This window comes from Notothenia rossii, assembly GCF_949606895.1.
Source record: "Notothenia rossii genome assembly, chromosome: 9".
Lineage (NCBI taxonomy): Eukaryota > Metazoa > Chordata > Actinopteri > Perciformes > Nototheniidae > Notothenia > Notothenia rossii.
The window spans coordinates 68,492,272-68,506,778 of record NC_136907.1 but is presented as its reverse complement, the minus strand read 5'-3'; positions in this window follow the sequence as shown (position 1 = coordinate 68,506,778).

Here is a 14,507-nt window from a genome sequence, read left to right as displayed (position 1 = left end):
GCATTTCCCCTGTGTATGACCTGATGGGGTGTACTCACTTATAACACTAATTATGTTACAGCCAGCTTAAAACCTCCATTGACAATATCCATGTCCTGCTTCTTAACTGGTGGTTGGGTCATAACAAAAAAACAAGCCATTTTGGAAATGTGTGTGTTTTTGCTGTGACCATTAGTTTTGGGTATGTTTATCATAGGGGATATTTTTTATTGGCAGTGGTTAAAAAAAGTACACAAATCTTTAGTTTTTTCTTAAGTAAAACTATTAATTATTAATATAAAGTAGCAGTAGTCTACCCAGGAAGTGAACAAATAGTTTGGTTCCATCATTTTTCATGACTTTTAAGTCTTACAAACCCACAGGTCAGGTCAAACGGGTTTGTTTTGAACAGGCACTGAACTGTAAGTGTCATAGAATATTTAATATCTAACCCCTAACCCTTTACACAAGAAACTCTAAGGTAGGGGTGTCAAACTCAAATAAACAGTGGGCCAACATTTTAAAATGGGTACCAGTCGAGGGCCGGACTGGTTCAATGTTTATTGCAAAATGTATTGAATGAACTTATTGCACATATTAAACCTGGAACTAACAAAGCTTAAATTATTGCCTATAAAAACAACATTAAACATTAAATAATCAGTTGCATTCATTTGTTATGGCTCTATCTGCAGCTTTTCCACAGTCATTTCTTATGATTACATTTTCCCACAGGCCAACAACAGCTTCAAAAAAACGATTTCCCTCAGAGAAAAAAACAAACCTGCCCTGTTGTCTCAAGAACAAAAGTGCAGAAGGAAACATCCATGGAAACTCAGTGTGCTGCTCTGTGATGATAGTTCAAGCCAGATACTTGGCATCTCATCTCGGGTGCAAGTTCATCAATGTTTGGGCTCAGGCTCTGAGCTGAGGAGACCCTCAGGATGGAGTGAAGGTGTGCGTGCAATATCCCGGCGGGCCAGATCTAATAGAAATTAAAAATTATCCTGCGGGTCGAAATTAAATCCACCAAGGGCCTGATTTGGCCCCCGGGCCTTGAGTTTGACACGTGCTCTAAGGTCATACAACCATCTTCATGTGATCGCTTGCCATCTGTTACCATGGGAATCCTAATGTATACTAATAATTGTCTCACAATACTGTTTTTTCAGTTAGTTATTTGTATTAGTATATTTTACCAACAGGCAATTACACAATTAGCAACTTTGGAAGGTCATTGCCAATTCAAATGTTTTGCAATTACTTACTTTCTTTTCCCACACCTGTGCTCATATCCTACATCTGCTTAGTGCCCTTCATAGAGGGAATATGCTGTCTGATAACAGCATACAACTCATATTTTTTAGTCCGGTTTTAGTATGCCTTACTTTTCTTGAATGTACTTTTCTTTCGACTTCCACTGTGAACAGACTCAAACTGCTTGGATGTAATGAGTACTGTAGTATTTAGGACAGAGCTAATTACTTGTTACTTTATGGATAACATTACAAGTGTGTGTGTGTGTACACGCTCGGTGTGTGTACACGCTCGGTGCGTGTACACACTCGGTGCGTGTACACACTCGGTTTTACGCACATGTCTGCTGCCCTGCATGTGTTTTTCTGCGCAATCACAAGTGAATCGTGTACAAAAGGTATTGTTCTTGCAAGGTGTCCGTCTGAGAGATAGTGTTTATGTCGCAAAGGCCATTCTGTTTCTCAAGGTTAATGATCTCATTGTAAATCATGTCACATCAACCTCACCCCCCCCCCCCTCCTTCTCCTCTCCCTCCTCCACGACTCTTCTCTCCTGCTTTTCTCTCCTCCTGGCTGCTGCCTTCACTGACTGTCATTTGGTGTGTGTGTGTGTGTGTGTGTGTGTGTGTGTGTGTGTGTGTGTGTGTGTGTGTGTGTGTGTGTGTGTGTGTGTGTGTGTGTGTGTGTGTGTGTGTGTGTGTGTGTGTGTGTGTGTGTGTTGAATGCTAATGCAGCACAGAATACAAACACATAAATGTAATCAATTCACAGATGGGGACATTCACACACACATAGGTATGCAGGGGTAAATACATTCTTGCACACGCATGTATAAAATGCACATTTATTATACAGCATTCAACCCCGAGCGACATCACTGCTCATTCACATAATACTCCTCGCATATGCACACACTCACACTATAAAATAACATAATATAATAAAAAACATGCTTTAACCTCTCTGCGCCTCAGTTCTGGGTATTGTTTATCTGACAGTCAGAGAGGAATACGCAGTACTTCAGAAACCTTTCAACTTGTCAGTGTGCTTCCTTTGAGAAACACTTATTAGCAGCGCCTTGCAACTTGCCAAAATCTCCCACAGTTTAAACAAAGGATGTAAGACATATATTTGCACAATTTGTTCACAGAGAATCAAAAGGCGCTAAGTGTCAGCCACGTTGCATTTATCTGTCTCCTGAAATGTGTCACAAATGGTCTAAAGTGCTCTTGTGTGAAGCGATGTGCTCTTCACAGTTGAACCCCTCAAGCAGATAAAAATGTCTCTCAGTGCTTGAAGGGGACATAATGAAATAATTACACCCACTTAAAGAGTGATTATCTAAAAGAATAGGCTTTCCACGAACCAACTTACTAACAAATATAAAAAGTATTTATTTGTATAAATTTGATTAAACATTTCTTGTGATAACTACTGAACAGATCTCCCTGATGCATAGGCAGTACATCTGTTTGTAGAAATGCATGCACACGAAACACAACGACAGATATTGCTATATGTAATGAAGGAGACTCTCTTTGTATATATTTATGAGAGAGTGGTGTGTGGTTGATGGTGTGCAGTCACTAGCATTAGTCTCGTTCAAACCAACACTCAAAAACGGCTGCTTTTTCTTGAAATGTAGTCATTGGTGAAAGCAGTGCTTCTTGACTTTTTCGCTCCCTTTTTTGTGTTGCTTTTTAATTTTTGTATAACCTCCTTGGACCAGAGGAAAAAAAGTGTCTTCCAATTTCCTTTTTTTTGTGATTTCCTACCTATTTAGGCTTAAAAAAACATCTTGCAATTTAGACTTTTTTTATTTTATTTTATTTTAAAATGTTACAGTATGTCCACTGTAGAGGACGTCGGGACCATATTAGTTTGAAAAGACAGCCAAAATGAACAGATAGACTATCTAACGTATTATGGTTATAGAGTGATATTAATACAATAATACATTCACCTTTATTTAAAACATGAATAAGTAAATGATCTGAACATTGCTGTTTATTTGGTCACTAAAAAACTAGTTTGGTTTTTGGTGAATCTTTTCAGATCTTCAAAGACTTTGTCGTCAATGTAGTGGGAAAAGTACCTCATTGACTCCAGTCGGCACGGGCTGTAGGGTCATCTTGACTAGTTGTATGGATGTGGTCTCCATTTGATCATGCTCATAGAAACAAAGCTTGCATTCCTGAGGCAACTCTCATTTTTCATGGCTCCACTTAAAATAAATACAACAATAAGACATACGTGCTACTCTTGGCCCTCAGAGGGCCATGTCTTTCCAGCTCGTCCCTATCTGTCTCTATGTCTGTATCTGTGCGCTCATGGAGCCTCCTGTATCTTTCCCCCCCTTCCTCTTGACCCTCTTCTATCCCAGGTGTGAAATCCTCATCTCTCTCATCATCTGAGAGCTCAACATCTTAATCTCCCTGAACTATCTGGTACAGAAAATGTCTGCTTCAGTTCCGTCTCCTGCAACAATATTGAGTCATTAAGTCCATGAAGATGGTCCTGGCGTCCACTAGAATGGACATTTATAAAAGGGCTGTTATTTGAAAACTTGAATTATTGAATTGCTTTCAGAACTAATTATATAGTTCCTCACATGTTAATAAACAATTATTCAACATTATTTGACTTCTCCTCCTGCTTCTATAACATTTTGTTTTTGGTATGCCAGCCATTTTGGATGAAAAGAAAGAAGAACTTCCCAGCATGCAACTTTAACCAATGACATATCACTGGAAAGACCAGGATGTCCTCTGTACAATACATCAGGGATTGATAGAGTAGCTCAAAATAGTCAAAGGAGATGCATGTTAAAAAAATGTCCACTACAGAGGACATTTTCAATTGGCTGGGTCCCAGGAGGATATAACATGCTCCCAGGTTTTTTGTATTATATGTTTGAATACACATTCATTTAGGAATAAAGATGTTCTTCAAAATAGGGGCACCTTTAGATTATTGTAATGTCAATTTGTTTTGTACTTCAATGATGCATTTTGCTAGATTCAAAACACATTAAAGGGGCCCTCTTATTCCTTTTTTTCCTTTCCTGTAATTGGTATACAGTTTTTAGTTCATGTTAATGGTCTGAAAAAGCTCAAATCCCCAAATTCTCTTCAGATTGAGTTTCTCTACCACATAATGTGGACCTAAACCTGAAAAAGGGCTTAATAGGGCCCCTTTAAATAGGGCCCCTTACATTTCTGTTGCAGTTGAACCCTCTGCAAGGTTACTAATCCAGCCTGCTCATAGCTACAGGTAGCCTTCTGCCACACAAGAAATCTCTAGCACTCGGCAAATCGCAACAACATGATCTAGATTGATAAATACCAGTGCAGATAAGATGATTTTGGGGTGTTTGGTCACTTTCAGCATCTTGAAAGCGCAGCAGATGAAGTCTCAGGCAGGACATTCTCCACAGTAACCCTCCCAGTTTGAGAGCTCTCATCCTATTTAAGCTTTCCCCTCAGACACCTTAACATAATCTGTACCTGCGTGACACTGCATTATCATAACTGAATAAAGATGGGTCAGAGTGAGTTGGCAGCCTCTCTGTGTGCAGAGGGCACAGCAGCACTTGTATAAACTTGCCACTGTGTCCCTGCAGTGTATGCATGAAAGTGTGTGTGTGTGTGTGTGTGTGTGTGTGTGTGTGTGTGTGTGTGTGTGTGTGTGTGTGTGTGTGTGAGTATGCCTGACACATGCATCCTGGTGTGTGTTTGTGAGTGTACCTCCATCTGTCCGCTCACTGTGTGTGTCGACAATTTGTCTCCTCAGCGTTGCGGCCCCCCCCGTAGTGGTAATGGCAGGTCGTGTTGGTCCCTCTTAGACAGTTTGCTCCTGTCAAACATAGTTTCACCCTGAGTGTTTCAGCTCCTGCCGCAGCGGGACCCTCCATCACAACAAGCTGCCGGCCTGTCACACACTCTCCCCACACAGCACCACATCTTGTTTCCTCCACTGGGCTCCAACTTTCTTTCATTTTTTACTGTTTTCGCTCTCAATTTTCTTCTTATTCCTGTTTTCTTTTTGCCTCATGCTTGTTCGATAAACCGCCAGAAAGTACACACATTCAAACAAGCTTAACCTTTCTCCTTCTTTGAAATACTTTCATTCAACATACGTAAGGCTCACGTTTCATTCTAATGGCCAGTATTGGAAGAAGTATTTAGAGCTGTTACTAAACCTGCATTACCTGATTATTCAGGCTATACTTTGGGGAAACAAAGATTGATCTTTGAGTCAATAAGGTAAACAATAGTGTATTTACACGTGCAGTGGTTACTCCTGAACACTATCATTGAGACTTGTGTTTGTGGCCACCTGATGAATCCAAATCCAATATTCACTCTTTTTAAACTGTGATTTTTACCACCACCAAATACCTAGGTCTTTAGCTGCTAAATGTTCCCATTTGTTCACCAGCTAGTCTCACACCGTGTCTGTTTTGGTGCTGAGCACATTTTCTAGAGCTTTTTGCTGAAACAGCTGCCTGCTGTGGCCGAAAACAACACTATGAATGTGAAACATCAATCCAAGTTGGGAGCAGATAAGGTAATACAGTAGTTGTCTGTAGGACCCTTTTATATTATTATTTCTTTTTCAATATTGTAAGAATGGGGATTACAGCTGCGTGTAGTACCCCTCACTGCATTTAAAAATCCTAAAATAATGTTACCATGCTATTTATCCGCTGATTATTTTAAATCTCTCAATAGACATATCTCAAAATGTATCTTGTGTAATAAAAGAACAAGAATCAAGTTAACTACTCTTATGAAACCAGAAACCATGGGGGGTCTTGGTCTTCCCAATTTTCAACACTACTTCTGGTCAGCTCAATTAAGAAATGAGCTGACCAAATGAAAACTATCTTGGTCTCTGGGAAAAAAGGATTCGCTATGGGTTCAGATAGAATCCAGTATCTTTGACCCGTTGCCAGTGGAAACTCTTACAGTATATTTGTTAAAGATTTCAATAAGGTGAACAATATGGACAAATGTTTTACAGTGGTCAATACACTTTTAGCCTGGAGGGACTGTACAAAAAAAGTTCATGTTAACTGGTGTTTCCATATTTTCTCCTATTTTGAGCAATCCTGATCTTAGCAAATATTAGTTGTCAATCAATATAAACCAATGGATGAAATCAGGTATAAAGCAATTGAAACATTTGTTTCATAAAGATATAACATTTAAATCATTTAATGATTTAAGAGCAGAATATGGCATTTCAAAAAAGGATTTTTTCAGATACCTGCAAATTAGGAACGTGATCCAATCAATTATCAAAAGCAATAAATTGAGATCGGGATTGTTAGAAGAGGAGGAGATATTGATGTCATCGAGCACGATCAAAGGTAAAATTAGAAAATGTACGGTAATGCAGTTTTTTCTAAAAGAGCTCAGTCATCCTTTCTAACTTTAAAAAAGATGTGGGAAAAGGACTTAGGGATGCAGTTAGATGAAACTACTTGGCTGAATATTTGTGAAAGAACACACTTTCCATTCACAAGCAATAAAATCAAAGAAGCAAACTTAAAATGTATCAACACATTTTACCTCACACCCATAAAGATGCTTAACATTTCCAAAGAAAACTCTCCAAAATGTCCGAGATGTAAAATAAAAGAAGGAACATTCATGCATCTGTTTTGGGACTGTGATCTCTTGAAACATTTCTGGATTCGATTCATGTTCTCTCAAAAGCCGTTTTAGACATCGAAATTAGCCTAAATCCATGTTTTTTCCATGGACCGCCGTGCTTAAGAGGTTAAATGATATGCCAAACTTTAAACTGAATCCCAAACATTACAGTATACTTATCACAATAACATATTTTGCCAAGAAATGTATACTTTTATTCTGAAAGAATGAACGTGCCCCAACATTTAAACTTTTCATTGATCAGATAACACATTTTTTACCTCTGGAGAAAATGACATTGGAAAAATATAATCGTGGACATATTTTTCAAGCTGTGTGGTTGCCATTCTTTTCTTATTTGGAAAATATATCTGAGATATGACCAGTGATGGAATGGTGCATTCTGTGGCTATTTATCAAGACGGCCGGAAATACTAGTTCTGGTGTTGTCATTTTCTACATTGTCGCAGTATTGTATAATTATTTGTTTGTTTTACTTTGATGTTTTTTTAAAAAAAAATTCCTTTTCCTTTTTATGTTTATTTTCATGGCTCTGTTGTTTAAGTTATCTTGATAAGCATCTTTTTGGTTTTGCCCCTGTGGTTCATGTGCGGTTGGAGGGACGGAGGGGGGAAGTGTAGTGAGTTTACTGTGATATTACAATGTAAATGAAATGGCATCGATTATTGTACACTATAATGAAAAAAAAAGTCCTCAAATAAAATTGTATTAATATACTGTAAGGATACAGAAGTTATATTAGCAAAGAGTTATACTCTATATAAAATAATGACGCATGAGTGTGTAAGCAACATCTAAGGAGGATCTGGCTTTCCTTTGCACACAGTTGGGTCATTTAATTCAGTGGCTCCCAAATCTGACCCAAAATCTTTATTAAAAACAATACATTTTGGGTTTCTTTTTGTTCACTTGTATAACCTAAACCATACGTTTGGTGGGGAAATGTCTCTTTGTTAAAACAACTTGTCATATACATCTGAAACATGACAAGAAGCTTTAACTAGCCATTACTTATTTTCCACCAATCTTGACCTACACTTTATATTTAATAGGCTTATCATGATTTTCAATGTAAAGTCTTAACCAACAGCCATCAGATAAACACAGTGGAGCAACGAGTACATTATTTTTCTCAGGAAATGTAGAGTAAAGGAGCAGCAATTGAACATTATAGTGCAATACTTGAGTAAATGTATTCAGTTACTTTCCACCTCTGATGGGAGATATGAGTCAGTGATGGTGACCTCATCTCTCTGCATGTCTCCTGCAGTGGTCGCCGACTGAACGATCAGAACTGCAGTGTTTTCAGAGCATTGTGACCCGCTTCAACTACATCTAAATGTGTGTTTCCTTTGCCGGATGTTTCAAATGAATAAGTGTTTTTCCCCCCCTGGCTCTGTATGATCCATCGTGTCTGGAGTTTTTGTTTCTGTATAGTTACGACCCTGCAGCCTCACAGTCGTCTTATTATGATGAATGTGGAAGAGTAACAGAGAGCAGGGGATATAGATATCATTAACTGAAGCACATTTTTGATGAGATACAGATATATAATGTATGAACATGTATATATATTCAGTATTTGTATCAATGGCGTATGTATGTATGCAGCTGAGGCATATGTATTCCTTGTTTTCCAATCATTCATTGATCCACCCACAAATCCCCACCATATTAAACCACAAATAGATGGAAAAAAGCACAGGATGAGGAGGAGGAGGAGTAGGAGGAGGAGGAGGAGGGGGGGTATAGTTGTTCATTACAACCTTTCTTCTATCTGGAGGTAGATAGTGAAATGGTAGCTTGATGGCCACTGTTTCCATGGCAACTATGTTAGAGCAACCTTCGCCCACAACATCTCAAAAGATCAAAGATGTTATTTTTAGAGTAACACAAGAAGATATGGCGTCTAAAGCTTCAGCGGGGGAACAAATCCTGAATTGTCTTACAAATAAGAACACTGACACATGCAGTGAGTGAAGTGCACATACATGTACGGGACATGTGTGTTGGGACGCAGTGTAGAGAGCATTTGTCACTTTGTGTGGGACTTTGATCGGAGTGATGTCACTGCAGGCAGCAGGGAAACAGCAATTACCTCATTCTGAGAGAACAACATGGCGAGTTATGCTTTTCTCAATTTGAACATTTGAATTGCTTTGGCAGACCTGTTGCAGCTTCTAAAGTTTGTTTTTAAATTACATAAACGTTTCCTCTGCACTTCCTTTGCATCATTTAATGACAATGTTTTAATGGCATCTTGATACTTCTAAATGACTTTACACTTGGCGGCCTCAGGTGGCAAAAGTTATAATTGTATTTTTTTTGTATTCGACTTTTCACACCTAATTTCGTTTTTGGGAAAATTAATAAAATGGGAGAACATTTAGGCATTAATGAAGCATGTCAGCCCGTGAGTTGTCCCTTCATTTATTCATCTAAATCAGGGGTGTCAAACTCAATTTCAACTCGGGCCACATTCGCATCATGGTTGCACTCAAAGGGCCAGTTTTATATATAAGACTATATAAGAATAAATATATACATATTTAATATATATAAAATAATGTATTATATTACATTATTGCTTCTGCATTGGATTATTATCGGATAGGGTAATAACTTCATAATTAACTACGTCTGAAAGAAGTCTAGGGCAAACAATTGCAAGTCTCTTCAGTGCGCATGTTACAAAATGATTTAAAAAGAAAAGCCAAATTCTGGAAAAACAAAAACAAAAAAGTGCAATTTTGGGGAAAAAGTAACATTTTGGAAAAAATAGTCAAATTCCGAGAAAAAAGTCAAATTTGAGATGCATTGTGGGACATGTAGTTTATGGGCAATGTGCTTCTGTAAAGCGGCATGTAACCGTATAATAAACATATTATATTCTTTGCAAGCTCTTGTGGGGCCACATGAAATGAAGTCGCGGGCCGGATTTGGCCCCCAGGCCTTGAGTTTGACACCCCTGGTCTAAATAAAAAAAAACTGATATTAATTTCTATATTTAATGTTTATATTGCTTTATATTATATGATATCAAAAAATCTCTCAGAAAAAACTGTTCCCAGGATATCACAGCATGAATTGATATAAACAGAGAGTACTGAAATATAACTGGATAGTTCGACCTAATAATATTTGCTATGCATTTTGTATGATTTCAACATGTCACTATTATGCTTTACTGCTTTCTTTATGGAAAAGATATAGCAAAATAGTAAAAAAAAAATGTATCTTTGAAGCAACAGATGACAAAAATGTAGTTGATGTATGTCTGCACTTACTGAGTGCACTTTTGTGGTGGAGTGGTATTTTGTATCTTTATTCAAAGTTGGCACAGGAGAGATAATGGAGGGATTTAAGGAGGGATTGACATGCAACACACTTTCTCAGCCGGACAAGAATCAGGACGCTTCAGGCCACGGTTAGTATCCAAACTCTGAAGATGTTGCAATCATGTTGAACATTTTGAATTTATTTTCCTCTTTTTCTCACTGAAAAAACAAGCCAGCTTCTTTAAAAAAAAAAAAGATGTTTTCTTGCAGGAGTTAATTTGTGTCGCTGCCAAAAAATGTGCTACTCAGGCTTTTTTCTTTCTCCTATATGCACCAGAAGTTGTATATGGATCCCTCGCATATGGGGATGTCTCAGTGTCTTGTACCTAACACACTGAGGCTAAGCAGGACTTGGCTGAGACAATAAGACCCTCTGTGTCTCCGGCTCATTTCCCTCCTCGTGGAGATGGGCTGCAGATTGGTGTACACAGTAATTCCAATGTAGTGCTGCAGGCTCCTCAGTGGACACACTTACCAGCATGTGTTTCCATGGAGACGCAGTTTGTTCACGCGCCCCTGCAGCTTGTGTCATTGACTTCAATTAGTGCAGAAGGCCGTCCTGCCTAAGCACATACTTACACAGAGAGCCGGGGCTCAAAGGGTTGCAGGAAACAGTGGGAGGAGATCTGAGGGTGCTGGGATACCACGGAGAGGACTTCATGGGGGCTTTATAGTGTGGTGACTTTGACATAAATACTTTGTGGAAACTGCTTTAGTGACGCTTACATTTAAATTGAGACCCCTTTATGAAATCAGTCTGCAAATCATGTTTCCCTTATTTAACGACCTAAACAAAAACACAGCTGACGATTTGTAAAACTATTATTAATTTGTCCCAAGATTTTATGCCATTCTAATTGCATTATGGGCGTCTGATTGCCTGATGTAATAATGTTTTTAATGCATCACCTAGATCTGCTTCTATCAAAAGTTCTAAAGAGGTGCAGGCCAAGAAACAACCCAACCTATTTGTTAAATGTGTGTGTATACATACAATTAGTAGAATGCTTTCACTGTGTATAGCAAATTCAATTTTAAAGTTGATTAAGAGTGTAATCACGTAGCGTTTTTAAATCTTAAAGACAAACTATTGCTTCAACCCTGAAACCAAAGTTGATCAATCCTAAATGTGGGCAGTTGAAATTGAACTTCTAAATGTGTTGGTCCTTATGGTTTATGGCTTTTTCATGAGCAAAACTTCACCATGAAAAAGATGCAATAGTCTGGGAGTTTGGATGTTCACAGGATTAAAGCTCTGGGCCTTTCCAGACAACTAAATCTGGTCATCTGGCAGAAGCAAAATGGATTTCTGTTCCGGCTTTTGTCTGGCACTGCACCTTCAGAGGGGCTCAGTAACAATTTGTTCCATCATTTTATTGAAAATGTGGTCATTACTATGTTTTTTTTTAAATGTATAACTCTAATATAGATGGACATTATCTATTCACATGATTTGTGTCTATATGTGTATTTCCTTTTCAAGTGGCTTCTCATTTCATGTGCTCTATTCCAGGTGAGCATGTATCTTTGCCCTCCATTTCACTCCGCTTGCTTATGTCAAGGATTGCCCATTCAAACATTTCCTGTTGCCAAAGAAACAGTGGCGAGTCAGAAACACGTAGCCTTACCTTTTCTGCCCATTTGAGCCACTTACAATACATTTGCTTTCTCCTTAGTTAGTGTTGTGGACGTCATCCTGCGGCTTCAGGGACGTTTGATGTCATTAGCGTAGTTTTCACAACCTCCTGTGGATGTGTTCCAGGTTTCATTTACCAGTAGGTGGCTTCCATTTCCAGGTAGACAGACAAAAAACATTACTGCCAAAGTGGTGGGATGTGTCTTTAAAGTGATTTCAACCTTGACTCCCAACTCATTATGAGCACACTCCCAGGCTGCATCTGTAATTACAGTGAACAGGTGCATCACTCAGCCGCATCGCCATGGAGTTAGAGATTTAATTTAGAGATGCTGCCCGGGATATTAACCCTGCTAATTACAACAGCGTGCTCCACGTCTAACCAGGGGATGAAACGGTGTGGACCTCAGGGTGAGGAAAAGCACACAATTACTTTCTCGTTTATTCTGAGGGGAGTGCAGGTGGGGAGGACGTGGTGTTTACACAGAGGAGGACTCTTTTCTCAGCTGTTGTGTGTAAACCGGTGATTGCCTTTTTTTAAGGATGGATGCATCTTTGTGGAAGGTCTAACACGTGTAGGAGAGGTCAACTCTGGTCCAGACTGAAATCATTTGACAATTATTTGATGGATTGCAGTGACATTTTGTTCAGAGATTATTGATCCCCGGACGCTGTATCATTTTAATGAGGGGGGGGGGGGGAGTTCACTGTCTTGAATTTATCATGGTAACCACCTCGCTTTGGCCAAGCTTCCTTAAAATGTTTCATTTTTGCGATGAAGCACTCTTGCAGGTGTTCAGGGTGGAATCCATGCAGCAGTGTAAAAACAGCACTGTTTCAACATGGCTGATGTACAAAGACTCAATCAGCAAAACATTAAAATTGGTCAACTGCATGTGATCGGTAAAGAATTTTAATTTTACATAATTCCTTTGGTATTATTGACAAAAACATTATTTAGAAGGTATTTAAAGAAATAACCAATGTTCTTCTTCGTTTCGACAAATAATTTTGCTGAACTGGTAACAGTAGTCCAGACAAAAAGTACAAAAGCTAAATAAATTAAGTTATATAGTAGATTAAAAAGTAGTTCATAACTCATAAAATATATTTTGCACCGATTTCCCACAAATTTCATCAGCAGAAAATCCAAGGATAAAGCACTCACAAAAGTCACACAATGGCCGCTACGCTACAAAGATGCCAAATATAAACTGGTCCCCTTTTATGACTCTCCTTTGAAGAATCCTTTGAAGTATTTTTATGTTTCACATCTATAAACATATACCTTATATCCTTTGACTCTCTTACACTTTTTCAGGACACTTCATTTATAGTGCAGCTGCTTCTGAATATTTTTTCTTTGAAAACAGAATAGGGTGACACTGCAGCTAGCCTGTGATCTTTTATTCATCCATTTGTCCTCGTCTCCTCACTCCTCGCCTCCGCACTGGGGAGCATCTGACAGTGTTCACTGAAAACCACCAGCTGGAGTGACAACAAGAGGAGAGGAGAGGAGAGGAGGAAAAAGGAGAGGAGGACACGTGAGGGACAGGAGGGCAGTCAGGGGCACAATGTGCTGACAGCAGCCCGGCCATCGGAGCAGATGGTTCGGACAGGACGGGCTGTGGCTCCAGATCAAATCTTCACCTCTCAAAAGTAACACGCTTGAAATAGATTTAACTTGAATCGGGTTTCAGTTACCTTTTGACTTTGTTTTTATGTTTGCCCCCTTTTTGGACAATGTCAATGATAACTTGCTGATGTTCAAGCAGGTCCAATAGTTCCTCACTGTAATGGTATGTTGGGCCTATAGAACTGGGGAAATGTCATTCATTTGCAGATATTTGTTCATACAGTAAACCAAAGTATTGGACGTATTTGACGTTTGATGACAAGTTGAGCGATAGTTAAAGGTATTAAAATTCTTCTTTGGGATGACATGAATGTCTGATACGAAGTTCATAGCAGGTCATTGATAACACTGAATATGTAGCTGTCACATGTTGGCTTTGTAGGGCAGAATGATATGGTATTTTGCAAGTGAAGCAACCACATTATCTCTCGCTGACAGCATAACAACAGTGCTTAACAGAAGAGTTACTTGAACCTAAGGTATGTTTGTGATGAATGACAAAACATGGATCGTGTAACTTATTATCAATTCAGCTGCATGTGATTTAATATTTCTGTTTTTGACTTTTCTTTTAAGTCCATAATTAAGATTGAAACAAGGATTGCAGGCTGGAAAGAGCATCTCTGTTGTCTATGTGACGTCCATGTCACTTTTCTGGAACACTTGCTTTAACCACTTGCAACACTGAACCACCTGTCGGCTCCAGACTGTCTCCGTGTGCCGCTCACATTCTGCAGGCGTCCTTTCTTCACAGCCAACCTGCACCGACCTGACAGGTGAGATCTCTGATTTCCTTCTTAAACTCTAACGTCTGTGTCACATTGGATATTTCTGGCATTTTTTTCTGTCCCTCAAACACACACACACAGATCTCCAAGTTGCCATGGCAATCTGAGGATGAGGAGTAGTGATTGAATGGCTTAGTTGGAAATGTGCATGTGCTTTGATTGCCACAGTGTGTCGTTGATTTGTATTTTGTAA